The 25,884-nt window shown below is 42.3% G+C and overlaps 1 pseudogene; it reads right to left on the reverse strand.

The window, feature by feature from the left end:
- The window catches only part of LOC116820392 (L-amino-acid oxidase-like), a 25,380-nt pseudogene extending 12,639 nt beyond the window's left edge, over window positions 1-12,741 (reverse strand).
- Between the last annotated feature and the right edge of the window lie 13,143 nt (window positions 12,742-25,884).

Genomic DNA, 25,884 nt, shown 5'->3' on the forward strand with positions numbered 1-25,884 from the left:
TGCTGTCCAGAGCGGTCACAGTGGTGCACTGTGGGATATCGCCCAGAGGCCAATACCGTCGATTTGCAGCCACACTAACCCTAATCCGATATGGTAATACCGATTTTAGCGCTACTCCTCTCGTTGGGGAGGAGTACAGAAACTGATTTAAAGAGCCCTGTATATCGATATAAAGGGCCTCGTTGTGTGGACAGGTACAGCGTTAGATAGGTTTAATGCTGCTAAAATCTGTTTAAACGTGTAGTGTAGACCAGGCCACACACTCACTCACATTCACTGCCCATGTACCCAATCTCTGCAGAGCAGGGGAAAGGGGACATGGTTCAGGAGGAGGAGAGCTTTCAATGAGTGCCTTAAAGAGATGGCGGATGGGTGTCTCTCAGAAAATTCCCCAGCAGCCAGCATACATGCACGCGCACACAAACAGTCACACACTGTGTCTCACACACACATAGTCTGTGAGTCACCACACATATATACAGACACACACACTGTCCGTGTCACACACCTCTCAACACTTCTGATGTTGTTGTTAATTCTTGGTACTTCCTGCAATGCACATACGTTCTCTGTAATTTTAGTCGTTCAAAGTGTGTTATTTTACTGTTTTGACTGGTCTATGTATTTCATAATTTTTATTTCGCTCTTACACTGAAAGTTAATTATTTGAGTAGTGAGTTCTAAAATGCCTAACTTGTCCTGGCTCATGTAATTATCCCTATTGGTAACTTTTTAAAAGTATATATTATATCTAGGTTATTTGTTTCTACTGGTGGCACACATCTGTACATTACCTTGGTGCACATAACAAAATTTATTCCGCATACGGGTGGAAAAATTAAGAGGGATCATTGCTCTTGACCTTGATGCCCTTGGCCATGGTGCCCTGGGTGGTCACACACCCATAAGGCCAGCCCTGCATCTACTTGCCCTGCCTGATAGCCTGCACAGGGGAGTTTTCAAGTGTGCATCTCTCCACTACCCTCCCAATCCTGGTCTGTCCACCACTGAAGAATTTTTTCTCCCATACCCCATGACAAGAGCTCGGGTAGTCCTAGGGGTATGCATTCCCCTGTTTGAAAGCCACTGTTATAATGGAATGTTAAACTGTATTATAAAGTTTAACCACTAGGTGGTGAGGTGTGTACCATACTTTATGAGAACTGGGAACAGGCATAGTTGGCAGTATATTAAAGATCTCTTAAAGGGCCCACATCTCTTGAAACTCTGAGGTAGAAGCTTTGTAACTAGTCTGTATCTGGTACATGGGGTGTGCTCAAGGGGGACAAGCAGGGGCACGGTCCCACCCCAATAATCATTGGGGGCACAGAACTTCTCCAGCCACTGGGCCATGGAGGCAGGGCAGATCGAGCTCCTGCCGGGGCTAGGCTGGGACTGGTGTTGGGGCTCGGTGGAGGGAGAGAGAATCGATCTCCTATCAGATTGGGGCTGAAGCAGGGCGGAGGGAGGGAAGATCAAGCCTGGGCTGGGGCTGGGGCTGGAGCCAGGGCAGGGTGGAGGGAGGTAACATCAAGCTTCTCCCATGGCTGAGTGGGGAAGGGAGGCATCGGGCTCCTCCTGGGACTGGGTGGGGAGGGGGGACAGCAAGCTTCTGTGCCTCCCAAAAGGGGCCAAATTTAAATTCCTGTGCTCGCTCCTGGGTACGTAACATGGGTCAGAAGTTAAGGCAGTCTAACTGGTGCCAGATGAAAATGGAAGCAGCAACAAAAGTTGCAAGCAGAAAAAAAAGAAAAGAAACAGCAGCAAAGGTTGCAGGGTCACTCACATCAACATGTCACTCCTCAATGCCCTGGAGAACTTCAGCTTTGACAAACCTTCAGAATGGACAGATTGGATGCAAGGTTTTGCTTTGCAACCAAACTCCACAAGGAAACTGATGATATTCATGGTTTCTTTTTAATTTATGCTATGAGGAAGCTGGCACAGCATAGCTTTCAAATCTTATTTCTTTACTGAAGACAGATGCAAAGTTGACTATGAAATGGTTCTGCCTATGATTGATGCATACTTTATACCTCAGAGAAATGGGACTTATGAAAGGTCATATTTTCACCAGAGAATTCAAGAACAAGGGGAAAATGTTGAATCTTTTATCAGAGTTTTCCATATATTGACAGAAAACTGATCTGGAGACTATGAAATCTGAAAACATCAGAGATAGATTGACCACAGGGCTTACAGGTGAAGTCATTCACAGCAGCTACAATTAAAAACAGACTTAATCCTACACGTAGCTATTCAAATAGCAAAGCAGTCTGACCTTAAAAAAACGCAAAACAAACATGCCAAATGGGAAACGTGAGAAACTAGCTTCGAAGTGAAAAGAACAAAAGTACTTGTGGCACCTTAGAGTCTAACAAATTTATTTGAGCATAAGCTTTTGTGGGCTAAAACCCACTTCATCGGCTGCACGCAGTGGAAAAATACAGTAGGAAGAGATATATACACAGAGAACATGAAAAAATGGGTGTTGCCATTCCCATTATAACAAAAGTGATCACTTAAGCTGAGCTGTTAACAGCAGGAGAATAAAAACCTTTTGTAGTGGTAATCAGGATGGCCCATTTCCAACAGTTGACAAGAAGGTGTGAGTAACAGTAGGACTTAAAAATAATCATGAGGAAATAGTTTTACTTTGTGTAATGACCCATCCACTCCCAGTCTTTAGTCAAACCTAATTTAATGGTGTCAAGTTTGCAAATTAATTCCAATTGAGCAGTTTCCCGTTGGAGTCTGTTTTTGAAATTTTGTTGTTGTAATATTGCAACTTTTAGATCTGCAATCGAGTGGCCAGGAAGATTAAAGTTGTTTCTGTTGGTCTTTTTTAAATGTATTATTCTTTGACGTCTGAATTTGTGCATTTCTTAATTTGTAGAGATTCCAGTTTGGCCATGTACCATGGCCAGAGGGGCAACTGCTTGCACTGATAGCTAATATCCAATTGTTAGCAGTCCCATGTGTAATGTTCAATACACTAATCGACAGGGTCACCCCGTCTGCGACTCTGCAAGTCTCTCTGTAGTACAGGGCAAGTGGGTATAATGTTAGCAATATTACTGTTCCATGAAGCGTTGAAGCTTTCTGGTACACTGGAATAACTTCAACCATTCTGAGAAGTTCTAGGAGTTACATATAATTTGCACGTGCTTTATAAGTGTGCTTGTGCAAAACTTCCGTTAAACCTGTACCAACTGCATAAGTGGAGTATCGACGTGGTATATACCTGAATACGCACAGTCAGTAGTTTCTCAGCTGATCAGCCTTTCCATATAGCCTCCCATGTGTCCACTTGGTGTTCACACAATTTTGTGTGAAAAGGAGATTGCAATACAGATGAAGATAAAAGTTGCCAGTGCAGATGTGAAAAGAAGCTGAGAGGCTTTATTTCTATTCTCTCTTCTCCCCTTGTTCTAACCCTACAAATATCTGTGATCCAATTCTTTCAAATGGTCTTATTGGGCACTGGCCTTTAGCATCTGCCTTCATTTATATTGGCATAACTTATAGGATTTGATCTGGTCATTGATTATCTGTAACAAATATTAACACCATCTTGTGCTGTTAAATAGAATTAGTACTTGCCCTGCAAATAATCTTCCTTGTGTGAGAATATGCTCATCTAATGTCGTCTATGACTCTGTATAACAATTATTGTTTGACAGATCCATTGCTCATATTATGTTTTCCAAGTGAAGTTGGAAATTGGTTCTGTTTTTCCCATGCAGAATTCAAACCACTAATGCCCTCTCCTGGTCTTATTTAATATCTTTCTGTATGCATACTGCTCTGCAATCTGCATCCATTCTGATTTGATTTTGTTTGCTGAACATAAAATTCACTTAAAATTGTTGTAGTCTGAAGAGCAAAAAAACTAAAAAACATCTTGTCAAAGGACCTTAATAACTCTGGCCCACTTAAGATGTGGAATAATATTGTACATATTTACATGCTCCCTTTGTGGGCTTTCAATACCTTCCATATTTTTGATGCAAGATAGAATTCAATGGGAATATTGTCCATATTAATTGTGGTTAACTAACATATGTTGGCCGTGTGCTGATTTTGCCTGTGACCTGCCTACACTGTCCCTTGGGCAATAGATGAGTAAAACTGTTTTCTACAAGGAGACTCATACTTAGCTTTTCTGCTTTGGGACTCTCCGGTCACTTAAACCTTAGGAAAATGCATAACACTCTGTTAATCCTGTGTAGGTTATTTGTACAACAGTTTAGCAAATTAAAGTTGGTTAGTTCGCTAATAAGTAGCCTGCCAGCATTGTGCGTTGTTTATAGCTATAGAACACTGAAAGTAATCTAATAAAGGCACTACTTATTATTAACTAGTTTTTTGAATTATTGGTGCTTCTCCATGGAGCACAAGTCTTCATATCAATGTTTTTTTAAGACCTAGTTCATATTAAAGAGTCCATCTGGATCAATAGTCTCTATGAACAATCCTTTCGTGTAGGATCTCCACTTGATCTCCACCCAGTCAAGTAAATAATATGCGAGCAAGAACTTTGTCCTCCGTGAACCTGAGAATTGGAGAATTGGAGTCCAGAATTGAGGGCCTTTCTCTGAAAAATGCCTGTCCAATTCTTTTTATCTTAAATTGGTACCTATTTGTCAGATACCAAACCTACTGCTGGGAGCAAACAAAAAACTGGTCTGAGTCATTAAAAGCTTTGAGAGACCAAAGTTACAGTTACGTTTTAGGACACTTCAAAGATACACGTGCACTTTTGTGTATGTTCCTTAATGCCCCAGCCACTTAAAACATTTTCATAGTTCATGTAGCTTTTACTTAACATGTGGGGGATGAGAGAGGGAGTGATGCTCCCATGTCTTGAGTGATATGTGAGTAGCAAGGGCTTCCACCCAGTTGTCTTTCCCCTCGTAGCACAGGAACACTTAGATCAGTGGGTCCATCCTGGCTCCTTTGTTTATAACGCCCCACCATCCTCAGTGAATTTTAGATATAGAATCCTGGCAGACTTAGCTCTGTTGTCTCAAATCAGTTATGGAGCGAGGCAGCTTGAGTCAGATTACGAACACCTGAGATTGTTAGGCCTTCCTTGTTTTCTTCCTCGTAGAAACTGTTGCGTAGGAAGCCTCACAGTCACGTTTAGCGGTTACAGTCTAGATTGGAGTGTGTATTCCGTTGTTCCTCAAGCCTGACTTGGTTTTTTTGGAGTGCAAGCCTGATCTTAGAACCTTGTTAATTTGCATTGCTCAACACTAGCCCATCGTCCTCAGGCCAGGCGCTTGGATGCCTCCCTGGAACGAGTGCTCAATTTTGTAGGTGGGGACTCTGGGTGAAGGCTAGTGGCGTTCTCCTCTGTTATTTCTTGTGGGTAGCATACAGGGATATAAGAACCATAACTGCACACATCTCTTGGACTAGTGGCTCTTCCTTTACTGTATAGGTCTCTTCATCTCGTATGACCACCCTGCACATCAAGGATCTGCTAGTCAAGTCAGTATTTCAATCTGATTGTGAGTGTTGAATGACCTCATTCAGATGATGCAACTCTTTGAATACTACTTTCAGACCACAGCCTTTCCCAGATTTGATCTGGCTTCTTCCCCTGGGATTCAGACCCATTACCTAGAATTATAGTCATGGTTCATACCTTTCAGAATACACGCCCAGCAAAGCATAACATACAGAAAGAATAACCACTAGTTGTGCTAATATGAGATCCCCGTTTCACTCATAAGGATCCAGGAGACATAGCAACATCATTCTGGCCCGAAGATGCTATCTATCCATTACGTGTGCTGTCATCCGGTCTCCTCCAAATTCTATTAAGCGGCGCCATAGTGGCCTTGAATGTACGGAGTGAGTGTAAACAGTTCGTTACTCCCCCGTACGCACTTGGCCTGGCAAGGGACAGACAAGAATCAGCCCTGAGTGATCTCACCTGTGGCCTTAGCGACGCTGGGCCCTTGTACATCCATACCCTTCCACAGAGCACGGCCTTAGGCAGAAAGAGTTAAGTGAAACGCACCACAGCTAGCCCTTATGTGTGACCTTCCAGCCACTCTGCTCTTTCTTGCCACGCCAACGCCTACTGAAATTTGCACTTTGCCAGTAGGCCAGTGTATAGACTCTCAGGTGAAACCCGTGAATAGTAATAACCCTCATTCTCACAGATCTTGGGAGACGACAGTCCTCACTGGACCAGATGTGTAATCCCAACCTTGAAGCAAAATATCTCAACAGCAACCACACACCACAACTACACTAACGACCTATCCAATGCAAACCCCATAGCCTGTTGCCAATCTCCACATACTATTGCAGTATACCATCAATAAGGACCTAACACATCAGCCACACTATCAGAGGCTCACTTCCACCTTGCATATCTACCTAATGCGATATTATGCCATATCATGTGCAGCAGTGCCCCTCTGCATGTAATGGAGCGGGACAGTCTCTACGTTACAAATAAGCAGAAATGGACACAAATCTAGACGTCAGGAGAAGTATAACATTCAAAAACATGCAGAGAAACATAATCGCTGGCCCCCACTCGATTGCAGATCTAAAAGTTGCAATATTACAACAACAAAATTTCAAAAACAGACTCCAACGGGAAACTGCTCAATTGGAATTAATTTGCAAACTTGACACCATTAAATTAGGTTTGACTAAAGACTGGGAGTGGATGGGTCATTACACAAAGTAAAACTATTTCCTCATGATTATTTTTAAGTCCTACTGTTACTCACACCTTCTTGTCAACTGTTGGAAATGGGCCATCCTGATTACCACTACAAAAGGTTTTTATTCTCCTGCTGTTAACAGCTCAGCTTAAGTGATCACTTTTGTTATAATGGGAATGGCAACACCCATTTTTTCATGTTCTCTGTGTATATATCTCTTCCTACTGTATTTTTCCACTGCGTGCAGCCGATGAAGTGGGTTTTAGCCCACAAAAGCTTATGCTCAAATAAATTTGTTAGACTCTAAGGTGCCACAAGTACTTTTCGTTCTTTTTGCTGATAAAGACTAACATGGCTACCACTCTGAAACCTGTCACAATAGCTTAGAAGTGGTAAACAGCATAAGCTCTACATGTCTTTATCCTAAGGATATGAGGGACAAATTCCAGATAAATGACAAGACTGCATACACAAGATGTAAAAAATTTCATAGCCCAAGAAATGTATGTCTAGACAAAACAGAAAGATATAATAAATGCGCATAATATGGACATTTTGCTGCTGTCTGCCACACAAAAGCAGTCCGGGGGTTGACTTGTATTGCAGACAATCAAAAACCAGTGTTTCTGGGGATCTACCATGAGAAATGACATGGAGTGTGCCTTGAGAGTGAAACTAAATATTCATGGCAAGACTATTGACATTAAAATTGACGCAGAAGCGCACATGACAGTCATATCAGAAGGGACATACAGTCACCTTCTACCACTCAGAGCTGAAATCACCTGATACAGGTCTGACTAGCCATGGAGGTATTCTGAACTGCATGCACAAGTTCACCACAGAAACAAATTACAAAGACAAAAGCTATGAATCTAGACTGCATGTGATCAAAAGATCAAAGACTAACAACCTTCTTAGCCACAGTGTGGCAGCCATTATAATAATAATAATAATAAAATAAAATGGAGATATACCTATTTCATAAAATGGGAAGGAACCCCGGAAGGTCATGGGGTCTATCCCTAGCAGGACCAAGTACTGATTTTGTCCCAGATCCATAAGTAGCCCCCTCAAGGACTGAGTTTACAATCTGAGGTTTAAGAGGGCAAAGCTTAAACCACTGAGCTATCCCTCCCCTGGTGGGCCTAGTGAGAATGGTGGAAGAACTCAATGGAGTATTTGATGATATTGGACTTTTGAAAGGAAATCCAGTACAAATAACCTTAAGAGACAATACTGAATCATATAGAATAACAGTATGTTTACCAAACAAACCTTGGAACAGACTAGCTGTAGATTTATGCAGCTTTAGAAAACATCATTATCTAGTTGAGTGAACTAATTTTTCCAGGTACATACAAATAATGTACTTAAAGAAAGACATAACATGTCAGAGTGTTATTGAAAAACTGAAGTGCACTTTTACTTGTTTTGGTATTCCAGTAGTGATGGACAATGGGCTACAATTCACTGCTGTGGAATTTAAAGAAATTCAAACAAAATATGATTTTGATCATATTACTAGCAGCCCACATTGCCCACAAATGAATGGAGAGACAGAGAGCTGCATGGACAGCCAAGAAAATCCTATAGCGGGAAGATCCATTCCGTGCTTTTCTGAGCTAACACTAACAACAACTACTGGATATAGTCCAGCTCAACTCCTGGTGGGAAGATAACTCAAAACTACTGTTTTGACTTTGAAAAAGTACCTGTCTTCAAAATGGCCAGAAAGAAAGTTGCCAAGTCAGAAAAAAGGCAAACACTTTTACAATACATGTCACTTAGTTAGAAAACTGCCCGTTTAGAACCTGGTGACTGTATTTTGGCTGAACTTAATAGAGGAAAAGGATGAAGAATTCCAGCTATCAAAATGAAAAAAAGAATTAACTGCCCAGATCATATGTGATTGAGGCTGACAGTGGAGAGTTCAACAGAAACCATCAAAATGTACAGCTAATCCCATAGAAAGAATAAACAATAGAGCAAACTCATCAGATCAGAATAAGAAGAAGCCTCGAAGATACCTAACCAACCACAGCCAGTTATACAAGTAATGAACAGCCAGATGGTCAAATTGTGATGCTTTTGGATTGTGTAATTAGAAAGCCAGTCTGACTCAGAGATACGTCACAGACTGATCCACACCAAACTTTAATGATAGCACAATAGTGTAAATTTTGCAATGGGAGGAATGTAAGATGTAAAAGGGAAGATGTGATGAAATACTGAACTGTACTAAAATATTTAGCCAGTATGTGGTGTGGTGTGTATAACATCTTATCTGAGCTGAGAATAGCCATAGCTGGTAGTGTATTAAATATGTTTTAAAGCAATGATAGTCAGACTGCAGCTTGCAAGTGGCTCTTTGATGTGTCTCCTGTAGCTTTTTGCAGCACATGATATGAAAACACTGTGATTTAATTATTAATCCATTTAAGTTATTAACCAATTTTTATGCTGTTAACAAATTAAATGATCAACGTTCAATAAGTTATTAACTTCTTTGCTGAGAGAATTAAGATTATATATATAATTCTCACAGCAAATTTATATCAAAATACTAAACATGTCCCATCATATTGTTTAAATATGAGTAGTACTATAGTAAATGAAACAATGAAATCACACTACTGTGGCTCTTTTGGGTCATGTTAATAGCTAGTTTGGCTTCTGAACCACTGAGGTCTGAGTATCACTGTCATAAAGGGCCCACATCTCTTGGATCTCTCTGGGGTGGGACCTCTGTAACCAGTCCATAGCTGGTATATGACAGCTATGTACTCCAAGAGCATAGCAGGAAGCAAATTGTAACTCTAATTTCTGGTTACCCCTTTGCCTAAGGGAGAATTAATCCCTTTGCCTAAGGGGGAATTTATCTCGGCCAATCCTAGGCTCTGCCCTGCTAAGCCAGTTTAGATATACTGGCTGGCAGAGTAGAAAGCCATAGCTCCAGTCCACTCCCTGCTTCTCCTCACCCATTTGCAGCCCACCTGTTCTGGAAGAGTAACAGCCCCTCAAAGATATCTCTCTCCCTTGCACTCAAACTGACAATGTGAGGAATGCAGGTGGTCCACGCAAGGCAGGAATAGGGCACCTTAAGTTCATCAGATAAAAGTCCTTCATTATTTTTTTTCTAGGAATGATCATAGAAATCTTAAAACTGAGGCTTCGCCTTTTATGAACAGTATTGGTGGCTGAGAAGGGGTTAATGTATTACCCGTGGTCTTTGGGCAAACACATGGGTCCGAGGTCCACATACCAGCTTCTGTCCTTATTGTGATAGGTCATGATGCGTCCTCCCACGTGATCACTGGCGTCCAGAATCAGAACCTAAAAACGAAACATAGACCATGGTTTTCTTTCACTTGCCGGTTTCTAACGGTGAGATTCACAAAGGGACTTAGGTGCCTAAATCCCAAATGTAGGTGCCACTGGCATTCACAATCCCCCGCTCCCTGCTCGTCTGCCACTGAATCTTTCAAGCATCTAACATCACTCAGTGCCTACATTTTCACTGTCAAAGTTCCCTAAGTACCTATGGTTCTACTCTGGGGATGAGTAGAAATGCAAAATTTAAAGGGAGAGATGCGATGGAATTCTGCTTCCCTCTAGGTGTCTGAACACCTATGCCCCAGAGCCATCTGTGAACTGGGGGAAGATAGGTGTACTTCTATACAGCTCATCAGCAGGGCCCAACTCAGTCGCCATGGTCAGAGAAAGGGACACCTACATCAGACTATCCCATTGCCCAGTAGTCAGAGCACTCTTCTGAGAGGTGGCATCAGGGCCAGCATTACAGGTGGGTGATGCAAGTGACCTCCCAGGATGCTGTGGTCAGGGGGGGCGCTGTAGTCAACAGGCAAGTAGCGGGTTGGGCCTGGGGTATGAAGCCACAGAAAGGACCTTGGGGCAATGAGAGGGCAAGAGGTAGCAGGACCTGAGGGCAATAGAGGGGGATGGACAGGGAGGCAGCAGGGGCCAGAGGTGATGGGGGAATGGATGGGGTGCCCAGGGAAGCAGTGGAAGCCAGGAGTGCCAAAATACAGGTTAGCCCAGGGTGCCTTTTTCCCTAAAGCCAGCCCTGCATGATAGGTCCCTGTTCAAATCTCTTGCCCTCCCCCCTGCCCCATGCACAGGGGAGAATTGAATCAGAGTTTCCCACTTCCCAGATGAAAACCCTAATCACTGGGCTGGAAGTGATGAGGGAAGTCCTCCTGTTCTTCCCATCTCTGGCTCTTTTGTGGGAATTCATCTGTGTGGCCTGAACTCTAAGCATGGATTGGATCCCTTAGGGGGAGGAATAATGACCTTCCCCAGGTTCATGCGTCCCACTGAGACAAGGGTGCCGGGTGCCTAAAGGCAAGCTGCAGTGCCCATACTCACAGACAAAAATATATGTGCCCTCAAAGTTAGGCATTAAGTGAGTTTAGGCATCTAGAAGGTTCAGGGACAACTGAACAGGGGTTTTGCAAATCTCACCAGGGCCTGATTCTGGGAGTTAGGTACCTAAAGTCGCAGTTAGGCTCCCAAGTCTTTTTGTGAACCAAGAGAGTAATATACTGCTTGTGTGCACACAGCACCCAGCCAATTGAAATTCACCTTGTTTTTGTCTTCAGCATTGTTGACTGTGTAAATACAGTCAGATCATTTCAGAGAAGCACTGATTCCCTGGCCTGTCTCTGACTCCTGTCGATCATTAGTATTACCTTGCACTCAGCATCTTGCAACAGTTTGACAGCAGTGAGACCACTTATTCCTGCCCCTATGATCACCATCTTCTTTGAACGACACCCTTTTTCCAACCCATTTTCTGCAATATCCACCAGTTCTTCATAGTCGGGGTCAGTAAAGCATTTTTCCCACTCCTTCAGTTTGCTAGGGAGAATCTCTAAGCTTGGTGCTACCACAAGGAGTAAGAACTGAAGAAGTACTAGAGACAGATATACAAAGAAATCAGATGCTGCAAATGGAGAAAGAAACTCATTTTTTAAGATTGTGGAGCTCAGTAACATCTCTGATGCGATACCCCTGAGGTCAAGGAAGAGGCTAATAACCTCAGATTCTGGAGTTTAGCAGTATTAACAGAGAGAGAATGTACGACTACAGAAGAAGTCAGTTGTGTGATAGTATTATCTCTATCTTTTTACAATATTTTTTCCCCAATCCAGAAGTAAAATGAACCAGAACTAATAAGAAAGTGATATTTTCCTTGAAAATATTTCAAAGGGCTTGTACAATGTTCTTTTAATCTCTCATGGAAATTTTGTGGGTTTAGGGTTTTTTTTGACAATTTTTTTTTCCAAGCTATTTCCAAAGTGTTTCAGTTTTTGAAGGAAAGACAAAACAATCAACTGATAATATTGAATTTTTCATTACAAATGATTTGTTCAACATACATATTTGTTAATAATCAATTCACTTTTGTGCTCATTTTTTTCAAACTGCACATTTTGAACAGCTCTAACATTAACTTAGCTTGCCAGAAATGCACCCCTCAATGGTGACTCAAAGGAGCTCTTTCTAAGAACACTTAGCAGGAGGTTTGCAGGATCAGGACCTTGGTTTTGAGTAAATGTATTTAAAACCTACAGGGCTTTCTTGTTCCTTATTATAGGACTGATTTAGAACATTGATGTCTGTTGATATGGCAAAAATACAGTCCACTCTTAATATTTCAACTGAGTCCAAGAGCCATGTTAGAACTTTAGTCAGAGCAAGACTATTATACCCATGATAAAATTTGTCTTTCTGTGTATCTTTGAGGCACAGTGCAACCAAAAATACACTATTGGTGCTCTTTCCCCCAAATTCACATTGCCATGCTTAAAAAGGTGTAAAGATTTATGGGACAAAATCAACTGAGAGAGAAAGAGAGAAACAGAAATACAATAATGAGAAAAATAGAGAGAGGAAAAAGTTATGAAACAAGAAACTAGTGAAATATTAAGCAATTGACAAAGTAAGAAGTGCCCCAAAAGGCAAAGTACCCCATTCTTCCACAAAAGTTTCAAAAGAAGAAATTTCACTCACAGAACCTGTCCATGTTCAAACTGGCAGCCCAAGCCATCAAGTGAGCCGTGTCCTTCTGTACACAGAACTAGGCTGGCTGATAAATATCCTATGGGAACCTGTTAACTCCTTGTTGAATGAAACTGGGACAACTGACTGTCACATGGAATCACAGGACCACATCCTAGGAGCTGATCAGCACTGCCTCTGGCTTACTCTGGGTAAGCCAGTGTTTGCCAGGCATGTGGGACTCAGAAACAAAGGAGACATGGGTGATGGGAGGCTCAATCTTATGCCAGACACCTCTGAATTAGGTAACTCCCCATTGTCCCCTGGAAAGCACTCATGTTTCCGTCCAACTCCTCCTGTCCCCTGTAACCTCTCTGTCCTCCAAACCCTATCTGCTTAAATAAGTCATGATTTTGGTCATGGGTGGCATGTGAAACGCGTGTTTGGAGAGGCTAGCCCCCATCCCCACCCCAACTGCCCAAGGCCCATCCACCACCCCTTCCACTCCCCACCGGAGCCCAGAGCCCCCCACTGTGGCCACTAGTCCCCCACCCCAGGCATGGCCCCAGCCAGTGCCCCCAGTCGTGGAGCACTGGGCAGGCAGGTGGCAGGTGGGCAGCATGGCCCAAGACTTGGAGTTCCAGATGGGTGGGCAGCCTGGCCCAAGCACCTTCAGCCCCCCTAGCCCCAGAGGGCCAGGTGGGTGGATGGCATGGGCCGTGGCCCCAGCCGCAGACCAGGCCACACCCCTGGCATGGGGGAGGAAGAGCTGCGCAGAAGGAAGCAGGAGGGTGCATGGGGGCGGAGTGGGAGCAGGGCCACCCCTGGCTGTCTAGGAGTCTCAGCCTTCCCCAGCCTTTGATACTCACCTCCCATGGTTTTGGTTCTTTACTGCCTTCTTCATAGCCTTTTGCTATATGCGCTTGTGGCAAAGTTGCTGCCCCAGCACACTCCATCTTGGCTGGCTGTAGCATGGCTGCACCTTTCGCCTCAATTTCCTCCACTTTCTTTTGGCCTATGCCAGCTGTAGAAGGGTCCTGGCCCTCTAGCTGGACAGCTTTATAGAGTCCTTCCCCTTCTGGAGCCACAGCATCCTGTCCCCAAGTCCTAAAGTAACAGGTACAAACCCCAAACCTTCCCCACGCCTCATCCCAGGCTCCTGTGACTCCCACAGCCCCACTGTCCAGGAGCTGGCATGCTCTTCCCTTCACTCAGGGGTTCAGGCAGCACTGGGCAGAGCTCCTGTCTCAGCCTCCTGAGACGATCCTGCCTGCTCATCTCTCCCTACTTTGAGGCTGCTCCAGAGAGAGAGGGTGCTCCCCTCCTCTCTTGTGGGTCTCATTCCTCCAACTGAGCTCACACAGCTCTTTGTGGCAACATCCTGCTCTCTCCTGCCTGTGCTTTATTTCTAATTAGGCCTGGCCCATCCTCCAGCAGGGTGGTTAATTGGCCTCTCAGGCCCCAATTAATCCTTTCATGGAATAGATGGGGTTAACACCCAGGGTGGGATCTACAAAGGGACCTAGGTGTTGCAATGCTGAGTAACAGTGGCTAACTTCCAGGGGCCTAGAAAATCACTGGAAGACCTCTGTCTTCCAGGCCAGTCACAGGTATAAACTAGAGATGGCTCAGAGCTGCTCTACTTTATCCCAGCTGCCAACAGTTGAAGTCAGAGATAACTTGGGATATAGAGGTGACCTTGGTTTTGCCCAGCAATGCTGCCTATGCCGATATGAGGAAGACAGGTACTACGGAGGCTGCTGGAGTGGCTCTGAACTATCATAAGGTTTCCTTGTTCAGGGGTTGATCCTATGGCCTGAATTTACAATCATTTTGCACGGCTGGACTGCCAAAAATAATCTGCTTCACAATCAAAATATTAGCTTAGAACTCAGATTGAACGGGGGAAGGCTATGAAAGTTACAGATTGTTCAAAAATTGTATTTGTTAAAATCACGCACACTGAGTGCAACAGTTAGAGACAGGGCCTTAAAGGCATTGATTCTCCTGACAAATTAGCACATTCTTAATACTCTGCAATTATCTATATTTCCTTACATATTTTTGAATGTTAAATGTGAAGACTGGCACAGGGATGGGTGGGCTGAAGGTAAGAGTTGTCTGCCAATAGTTTTACAGTTTTACTGCAGAACTGAAAATATTCCCTGTAGATTCATAGCCTCAATGGACTGTTGTATTGATTAATTTCTTGGACCACAGTGGTCAGTAAGGGTTAGGTCTACTGAGCATCTACAGCATCATGAAGGTTATTACCAGTATAACCAGAATGAGACACCCAAGAAGCACATGAGAAACAACAGCAATTTATCACAAGTCCCATCTGATAAGTGGTTAACAAAACCACTACACAGATAATTCCACAAATACTGAAATACAACAGCAGATAGAGAGATAGGGCTAAATGTTTAGCCCTATGACTGATGTGACCAGGTTCCTGGGATGGACCACACTGAAAATGCCACACTCAGGGCAGACTGGAAGAAACAGGGCAGTCAACCCCCCAAAACTGGTGATGTATGCTATAATTAGATTCACCAAACCAAAAGGGCTCCTGTAACACTACACTGGTTAACCAGAAGTAAAACACAGTCCCTTTAAGTATTCCAGTCGTTGGATCCCATACAGACAAATTGGTCTAATATGGACTTAGGTCCGTGAAAAACCATTTCACCATACCTGAGGTTTTACCAATTTCAAAGGATCGGACACTTACTTCCAGGTCTCTCTATATATCAATCACACTGTCACTGTCAGCCAATCCTTAGTAAACTAACTAAAGATTTATTAATAAGAGAAAAGAAGGGAGTTACTGAATGATTAAAGAATCATTTACATACAAGTGACCATCAGTGTTCATAGATCAGGATCATAGCAGTGTTGGAATAGACTGCTGGCTTGCAGAAGTCTCTCTGGTGACAGAAGATTGGAAGGTCCTCAGTTCACAGTTCGAAATACTCCTTTTTGTTGTAAATCCACAGTCCAGAGAACTGGACCAGGAATGAGGCTACGTGGAGATGTCTCTGGTGTCTTTTATATCCTCTGCCATGTGCATGGAAAGTTATTGTACAAAATAAAGCCTGTAGTCTCTGGGTATGGAAAGTTACTGACTCAGGATAGAGTCCAGGGTCACATGTCCTTACCACATCCCTTACATGCTTTGTTGATTCACAAGTGCAGCCATTGCCCATATTCCTTCTGAGGCATCCATGGGAAAGGCTTACTGGGCAGGATGAGTTTCTTCAATGGAGCTTTGTGAGAGTGGAGTGTCCGTAATGGGCCATCAACACATACCTGTCTAGCCTGGAAGTAAGTCTGTCTGGGGGTGTCACCCAGCCATACAATACATGTTTGAGATACAGATACATAGCCAATATTGATAACTTCAGATCTAGTGATGATACATGGATTTCATCAGGATAATCATACTTGACAGATTGTAACTTTTCCATTGACAACTTACTTGATATACTTAGTATAAGATTTGTTGCTACCATTGTTATAAAATTGCAACAATTATACAGTCATCTTCAGTCATACATAGGGTCTTATCAAATTCATGGCCATGAAAAACTTGTGTCAGACCATAACATTTGCACCCCTGCCCCCACCCGTGAAATCTGGCTTTTGTAAGGGGATTGCAGTATTGCCACCTTTACTTCTGCATTGCTTTCAGAGCTGGGTGACAAGAGAGTGGTACCTGCTGCTGGGTGCCCAGCTCTGAAGGCAGCACCACTGCCAGCAGCAGAAGAGAAGAGAGGGTAGCAATACCATACCATGTCACTCTTCCTTCTATGCTGTTGCTTGTGGCAGCACAGCCTTCAGAGCTGAGCCTCCAGCCAGCAACCGCCACTCTCCACTCTGCCTTCACAGTTGGATGGCTGGAAAGTGGCATCTGCTGGTCGGGCACCCGGCTCTGAAGGCAGCGCTGCCACCAGCAGCAGCACAGATGTAAGGGTGGCGTGGTATGGTATTGCCACACTTCCTTCTCCTCTGCTGCTGGCGGTGATGCTGCCTTCTGAGCTGGGCATCTGGTCAGCAGCCCTCATTCTCCAGCCATCCAGCGCTGAAGTCGGTGCAGACGTAAGGGCAGAAATACTGTGACCTCCTTCCATTAGCCTTGTGACCCTCCCACACTACCCTCTTTTGGTTTGTGACCCCCTTGGTTATAACACTGTGAAATTTAAGATTTAAATATCTGAAATTGTGAAATTTCAGATTTTTTTATATGCTATGACTGTGAAATTTACCAAAATGGATCTTGAATTTGGTAGGGCCCTAATCATACAGCATCACAACTGGCATCATTCACATCTCATTCTTTGGAACCCCGGAGTGTCAGTCCTTATCTTCCTTATCATCATCATCATCTTCATTGTCATCTTCCTCCCCAGTGGGTGTCCTCCTGATCCCTCTGAGGGCATGCAGGCTGGGATATAGATTTTATAATGTGTTCCCTTCATGCTTATGTTATTGAAACAATGGTGGAGAAATTGACAATTACTGTGTGTGATGGCCTTCAGGAGTCAATGACCTGTATGACTGGCAGTGGTGAAAGCTGAAAGGAAGCCACTGGCATGAAGACTGAAGTGCTCAACACCAAGACAAAAACAGAACTTGTTTTTTGGAATGTACAGACAATGTACAAAACAGGGAAGCTAGCTCAGATCACAGCAGAGATGAGATGCTAGAGCTCACACATCCTGGGTGTCAGTGAGAGCAGATGGATGGGATCAGGAAGGTTAACAACAGCCTTGGGAGGAACTTTGCTGTTTTCTGGACAGGATGATGGACAACACCATGAGGGTGTTGCCATGCTTTTGAAGAAGGGAGTGGAGCATTCCCTGCTTGAATAGATATCCATCAGCACCAGACTGAAAGGGAAATGTAATAATATCACTCTAATTTAGTGCTATGCTCCAACAATGACAGTGATGAATAAGTAAAGGACAAATTCTACATTACACTACAGGCAAAGTTGGAGAGAGTCTTGTGGCTTGTCAATATCATAACATCTATGTCCCTTGCTTGGTGGACCCACACTTCTCAGTTTAACTTGATGGAGGCTGTCACAAGGTGATGGTCCCTGCCAGCATCTGCACCCTTTCACATCTGTCACAGAGCATCACCATTTGCCATTGATCATGATATGGTCATCTGGTTCTTATCTCTGCTGTTTGGAGAATACCGTGTCAGCTTGTGAATTTCATGATGTTTCAAATAGTGTTCCACTGATGACTAGGGCATTCGTACTACAGAAATCAACAAGCCTTTCTCTGTTTCATTCATGGTGCCACACCCATGTCTTCCCATTGATCTGTTGTTATTTGTGCTGTTCTTACCAACCTTGGCATTCAGGTATCCCATGACAATAGTTAGGTCATAGCATGGAACTCTCTCTAACTTTGCCTGTAGTGTAAGGTAGAATTTGTCCTTTACTTCTTCATCCCACAAAGTGGGCATTCATTCACAAAAGCTCATGCTCCAATACATCTGTTAGTCTATAAGATGCCATAGAACTCTTTGCAGCAATTTGTAAACTGAGCAGTGAAGCCTGTGTAGGCTACAGGCAAAAGAGAAGGAAGGAGTGGATTATACCCAGCACATGGAACACCATAGAAACCAGCCGAACCCTGAAGAAAAACATTTTAGACACAAAATCCCAGAAGCTAAAGGACAAATATTATGAGCAGTATAGCAAGGCACACTGGGAGGTCCCTTGTGAGAGTGGACACATGGCATTATATTGGTAATCTGGTAAGGCAAGCAGATTATGTAGCTGCTTGTGGTGAAAAAGGAACCATCTGCAAAACGACGCGGCATATCAGTGGTAAATGGTAGACACCAACAACACTGTCATCAGGAACAAACAAGGACACCTACTAACAACCGAAAAAGAACAAGAAATGCACTAGAGAGAGCCTTTCAAAGAATTGCTTAACAGGGTGCCACCTAAAGAGGAAGCAAACATCCAGGAGGCAGAAGAAGATCTTGATATCAACACAGACACTCCAACTAAGGAAGAGATCATTCAAGCCATCAAATCCTTAAAAAAGGGGAAAGCTCCTGGCAAGGATAACTTGAATGCTGAATTGTTCAAGGTAAATCCTAAATAAGCAGCTTCTATCTTGGCCTCTCTATTTACATCAGTCTGGGAAAGGGAAAAAGTGCCAGATGAGTGGACTAAAGGAGTTATAGTGAAAATACCAAAGAAAGGAACTCTCAATGATTGTAATAACTGTCATGGTGCCACAATTTTATCTGTGCCAAGCAAATTATTGTGTAAGATCATAGTCCAGCATATATCAAAGGCACTTGATAGAATTCTCAGAAAAGAGCAAGCTGGTTTTCAGAAAGGGCCTGGATGCACAGGCCAGATCTTCACTCTACAAAATATAATAGAACAGTTCTTAGAATGGCAATGGCATAAATTTCATAGATTTTGAGAAGGACCAGCCTATGGAACATTCTGCAGGCATATGGAATTTCTTTCTGTATATGCAATGTCATCAGAAGTTTCTATTTCAACTTTTCATGAAGTGTTGATCACCGTGAGCTCAGTTTTGAAGTCAAAACAGGAATATGTCATGGGTGTGTCATATCTGCAATCCTCTTCAACATTGCCATTGACTCGGTAATGCAGCATACAACAGAAGACATGCCAAGAGGCATTAAATGGACACTCTTCTCATCCCTTGAAGACCTGGACTTTGCAGATGATGTCGCTCTCCTATCACATACCCAACACCATAAAGAAGAAAAACAACACCAAAACCAAACTCAAGATTTATCAGAGCTGTGTACTTTCAACACTATTTTATAGTGCAGAATGCTGGGGAAGGAGAAAGTATGACATATCAAACTGTCTTCATTCCATACAACCAGCCTCAGAAAAATCCTCCATATCTTTTGACCCAGAACAATCTCAAACCAAGGTTTATTGACACAGTGCAGTCAAGAGAATCTAAGCACCAACGTTGCCAGGAAGCATTGGAGATGGATTGGTCATGTGCTTTGGATGGAAACTGATTCTATTACCAAAGTAGCAAATAGATGGATGCCTGAAGCAAATGAAAACAAGGCCCCCTGAAAATATGATGAAGAGCTGTGAAAGCTGAGCTGAAAAACCTGGGGCACAGCTGGGGAACTATTGAAAAACTTCCCAGAAACAGACAGGAGTGGAGGAGCTTCCTCACTTCCCTAAATGCCAGAGGCATAACAGGAACATGATGATGATGATCCACTCATGTTCACTGGGGTTCAGACAAATTTATAAAGGTTGCAACCTTTTTTCCTTATTTGAACTTCCACACTCTGCTACTTTTGGGGTTCCCCATTTCTCATAGGCTAACTTGTTAGGTCTCCTTATACTGATTAGCATTTATGTTACTGAGCCACCATAAGAATTAGTGAATAGCACAGTGTTGACATCCTGGTGTCTGCAAATACTCTAACCAGTTTTAACCTGTATATTGCAATATATATTTCTTAAATATCAGCAGATAACACAACTATTCCTTTGACTGTTTTATCTTGTGACAGTGTTATTCATCAACTAACTATTCATGTCAGTCAATTTTTAGGCCCAAGGTCTTGTTTGGCTAAGCTAAATATCTTACAGGTCTGAAGCCCATAGGCCCCGTGTTACCACATTAGTTAATACTTGATATGTCACCTAAGTATTCTAAATATACCTGATCTCTTATTCTTGGTTACATCATTTCCTTGGATCTGAACATGAAGCAGAGATTAATTTTCAGGGGTTATGTCCAGCAACAGGGTTTCAAGGGCACCCACTTTCAGAACCCAGCTGGGAACACGGCTACAATTTAGAGTAGAATTCATCCTGGTGCAGAAGAAGGTCCTTCCCATATCGTGGGTTCCATGTTCGTGGTTCAGTTGTTTCTCAAGGGCACATTCATTTGAGGAATAGTCTGGATGCTCCTGCACTACAGGGAATGCCTTATGAAATGGACATAAGGACACATGAGTTAGAAATGGTCATTTTATATTCATTTTGCTTTATCGATGGATCTGAAATTAATTTGCAGGCGAGTGGGACTGTGCTTATCGACATAGGAGCATGAGTCTGATTGCTCCCTGAGCACCCAGCAGCAACCCTTGGTCTAATCAAACCTCTAAACAGTGTTTGAAATGGTATTCAGGCCCAGTCAGTTATGGATCCTGATGTAAGGCTTAATAATTCCCCTGGTTGCTTCCACCAATTTACCAAAATAGTTTCTCTATTTGCTGAAATGAACCTCAAACACTCCTTTATTGTGAATATCCTGACCTGCTGCAAACACTGGACCATTAGTACCACTGAACTGTCAATGATCACATGAGTGGGTGACAGAACAAGTTATCATCAGCATGCTGAATTCATTGTAACCCTTACATTCTCACTATATTCTCCCTCTCCTCCATAATCACTGCTAGTGATGACAATATAACATTTGGGCCTGTATATTTGTCTGAGATAGAACTTTGGATTTTGTTGGGTCATTTGATATTCTTATATTCTTACTAACATGTGTGAACAAAAAACAAAGATTCTGTGTGTTGCTTCTGCCCAACCAGATGGGTTTGTCAGTATAATGGGAAAAGGTGAACCAACCGGTCAGGAGGGGCAAGGAGGGCTGGCGGGGAGGGGAGGCATAAGAAACATTAAGAAGCCAGAGAAAAGGTGACCCTGGCTGGTACATAGCCTTACTCCTTACCCCTCCTATGGGGTATAAAAAATGTGGTACCAAACTCAAGACTCACAACCCTCCAAAATGGAACATGACCATAAATGGTAAGGGGTAGGACCAGGGGCATGCACTACAGGTATAATTATGCCTGCTAAGAAAGTGGAGGGGGACAGGGAAAAGCTCTGTGGCATGCAGAGCTATGGATGTGCTTGCTTGATTAACCCAGATAAACATCACATTGCCTGCACTTCAGATTCTAGTCTTCTGCTTTCTGTCTGCATGACAAGAAGCAAGTGAGGGGGTGAGAGAAAGCCCTAACATCTGAGTCTCATTCTCCCCTCCAAGTAAATCCATACAGGTAGAGTCTCACTCTGCCAATTAATCTCTGCTTGGCATTCAGATCCATGGAAATGAAACAACATGGAATCATTCCAGTTCTGCAGTGAAAACTTCATATCACTAAGGTCAGGAATCCTGGACGATGGAAGAGTAACAGAAGAAGTCAGTGGACGGGTCGCATTTTTGTGGTGAAGACTTTTAAAGAGAAAATTTCCTGATGCAGAAATAAAATAAAGTAAAGCTAGTTAGAAAAGGGTATATTCTCAAAATTTTTCAAAATTGTATGTGTGCGTGTATACGTACTAGGGCTGTCAACTGATTAAAAAAATTAATCGCAGTTAATCACGAAGTTAAAAAAAAACCCTGTCTGCCCTGAATATAGCATTCTCAGTGTGGCCCATCCAGGCATCTGGTCACAGCAGTATGCTCAGTATCAGAGATAATAATATATGAAACAAGTAGCAAAGACAATTTTCTGTGCAGCACAGGTGTTACATGTTACAAAAAAGAGTGGATGTGTGGCTGTAGGCAGTGTAGTTGTAACCATGTCAATCTCAGGATGTAGGGCTGCCATTTCTATTGGGAAAGAACTCAAGCAGTTTGGGTGCCTTGTTTGAAAAGCACAACTTTAAATCTTTCATGGTTTCTAAACATTTGATATTTTATTTTTAGCTTTATCGTTCTTGAACGATAATATGCGCTCAGCAACGAATGATGAATTTTAAATAATGTCTCAAATTTCCACATTTTAAATTAAAATATCATTTCCATTTGGATTTTGGAAACCAAGACAAAATGTTTTCCTTTTTCAGTTTTTTTTTAATTTTGTTTTCCTTCTCTTTCTCCCTTTTATAGTCTTTCAAAAGGAGAAAAGGAAAAAAGGATAAGAACGTAGGCAGAGAATTATTCTTTGTATTACATCTTTACTTTTTTCCAAATGATACATGGGTGAAAACATCTTTTAAAAATACTTAGGATTAGGTTTTGGAAAAATACATTTTTTCACACTTTTCCAGTATATACATAAGAACAGCCGTACTGGGTCTGATCAAAGGTCCATCTAGCCCACTATCCTATCTTCTAATAGTGGCCCATGCCAGGTGCTTCAGAGGGAATGAACAGAACAGATAATCATCAAATGATTCATCCTCTGTCACCCATTCCCAGCTTCCGGCAAACAGAGGCCAGAAGGACACCATCCCTGTCCATCCTGGCTAATAGCCATTGATAAACCTATTCTCCATGAATTTAGCTAGTTCTTTTTTGAACCCTCTTATAGTCTTGGTCTTCACAACATCCTCTGGCAAAGAGCTCCATAGTTTGACTGTGCATTGTGTGAAGAAATACTTTCTTTTCTTTGTTTTAAACCTGCTGCCTAGTATTTTCAGTCAGTGACCTTTAGTTCTTGTGTTATGAGGAGTAAATAACACTTCCTTATTTACTTTCTCCACACCAATCACAATTTTATAGACCTCTATCGTATCCCCTCTTAATTGTCTCTTTTCCAAGCTGAAAAGGACCAGTCTTATTAATCTCCCTGCATATAGAAGCTGTTCCATACTCCTAATAATTTTTGTTGCCCTTTTCTGAACCTTTTCCAATTCCAATATATCTTTTTTTGAGATGAGGCGACCACATCTGCACTTAGTTTTCAAGTTGCTGGTGTACTATAGATTTATATAGAGGCAATATAATATTGTCTGTCTTATTATCTATCCCTTTCTTAATGATTCCCAACATTCTGTTCACTATTTTGACTACCACTGCACATTGAATAGATGTTTTCAGAGAAGTATCCACAATGTCTCCAAGATCTCTTTCTTGAGTGGTAACAGCTAATTTAGACTCCATTATTTTATATGTATAATTCAGATTATGTTTTCCAATGTGCATGACTCTGCATTTATCAACACTGAATTTCATCTGTTGCCCAGCCACCCAATTGTGTGAGGGCCCTTTTTAACTCTGTGGGAGAAAAACAAGTCCTCATTCTGAGTTTCGAGCAACAAGTCAGAAGCAGGTTTATTCTGACCAATTGCAACATGCATGGGAGAGTACCCACGGGCAGGTCTCTGCTAGGTAAACAATTAGGCAAGCTTTTCCTGATATCTCACTTTTCTCATTAATTTCTGCCACAGTCTACATTCCATTCATATCTAACACAAGGTCAAAACGGTATCTCTTACATTCTGTTCCCATTCACTTTCTACTCGCCTAGGTCTTCAAGTCTTGCATTATTAGAGTCAGTGTCAGCCTGACTTTGTTAGCCTAAGATCTCTATGTTTAAATTCCCTTTATTCCTTTCTCCACTTCTACAAGTCTTTGCAGTCTGCTCTGGATTTAACTGTCTTGAATAGTTTTGTATCATCTGCAAATGTTGCCATCTCATTGTTTACCCCTTTCCCGAGATGATTTATGACTATGTTGAATTGGACTGGTTCCAGTACAGACCCCTGCGGGACACCACTATTTATCTCTCTCCATTTGGAAAAATGGACATTTGCTCCTTCCCTTTGTTTCCTATCTTTTAATCAGTTACTGATCTAGGAGAGGACTTTCCCTCTTATCCCTTGACAGATTACTTTGCTTAAGATCCTTTTGTGAAGGACTTTGTCAAAGGCTTTCTGAAGATCTAAATACATTATATTCATTAGATCCCCCTTGTCCACATGTTTGTTGACTGTCTCAAAGAATTCTAGTAGATTGGAGAGGCATGATTTTCCTTTACAAAAAATATGTTGACTCTTTCCCAACAAGTTGTGTTCATGTGTCTGAAAATTCTGTTCTTTACTATAGTTTCAAACAATTTGCCCAGAACTGAAGTTAGGCTTACCAGTGGTAATTGCTAGCATTGCCTCTGGAGTGTTTTTTTTCCTAAAAAAATGATGTCACGTTAGCTATCCTCCAATCATCTGATAGAGAAGTTGTAACAAAAAGTTAAAGAATATTATTTTGCCCATTTCCTCTACTTTCTAGTATATTTTACCCCCAGAATTTGTTTTTTTTCTATACTCACTTTTGTACCCTTTCATAGAATATTAGGGCTGGAAGGGACCTAAGGAGGTCATCTAGTCCAACTCCCTGCTCAAAACAGGACCCATTCTCAAACAGAGTTTTACCCCAGATCCTGAAATGGCTTCCTTAAGGAATGAACTCATAACCCTGAGTTTAGTAGGCCAATGCTCAAACCATTGTGCTACCCCTTCCATAGAGCTTTTAATTAGAAAGCAGAGAAGAAAGGATGGGGGTGGCAGAGAAAGGGCAGGGAAATGCCAAAAATGCATTACAAGGATGATATCAGATACATTTCATTTCACATCTTTTGGTGTTTAGAACAGAATAAGAGAGCCAGTTGGAGGAACAAGGCAGATTAGCCACATGTAGAGTTGGCATATCAGATGCACAAGGAAGACAAGAGTAGAGTTTTGTTTGTTTATTTTGTTTTGTTTTTTTAATCTGTGGTGAAAAACAGGGGGTATCAGGACATTTGATCTATTCATCTTCTTCCTGCTTCCTGGGGTTAAACAGCAAGTTTCTTCTAGTCAGTTCAGATCTACAGTTCCCATTCACATATCTAGGACTTCTTTGATTCAGAGGACTCAATGGGCCAATGTTTAGGAAAACAGAATTTTATGCTTAATTGTCAATCTTCAGGAGGGTGTATCAACTAACTACAGGGCAGAAAAAGGAATCTCATCCATATCTAAATTTCTGAGACTCTTCTGTCCCAGTAACAAACAGTAGTTTGACAATATTAATTAAATATCCCAGCTTTTAATCTTTGGGGGTGGAATGGAGAATGATTCAGTACCAATTTCAATTTTTCTGGGATTCCTTAGACAATATGTTTCATACACTGGGGGGGTGAAGCACTGTTCACCTGCTGTTTTAATGTTCTAGCTAGAGTTAGAAGTGGCTAAGCATGATGTCAGGGTAAAATGGGATGGTGCAAATTTTTGCTGTGGCACTGAGAGAAGAACGGATTCATATTTTAACCTTGCAGACCACAAGGGCATGTAGTTATTAACAATACATTCAAGAGATAGTCGACATCTATATACATCGCACAGTCTTCCACACAGGTAGATCATGGAAAGACCAGGGTCATAATCACACCA

Source organism: Chelonoidis abingdonii, chromosome 13, assembly GCF_003597395.2.
Source record: "Chelonoidis abingdonii isolate Lonesome George chromosome 13, CheloAbing_2.0, whole genome shotgun sequence".
Taxonomy (NCBI): domain Eukaryota; kingdom Metazoa; phylum Chordata; order Testudines; family Testudinidae; genus Chelonoidis; species Chelonoidis abingdonii.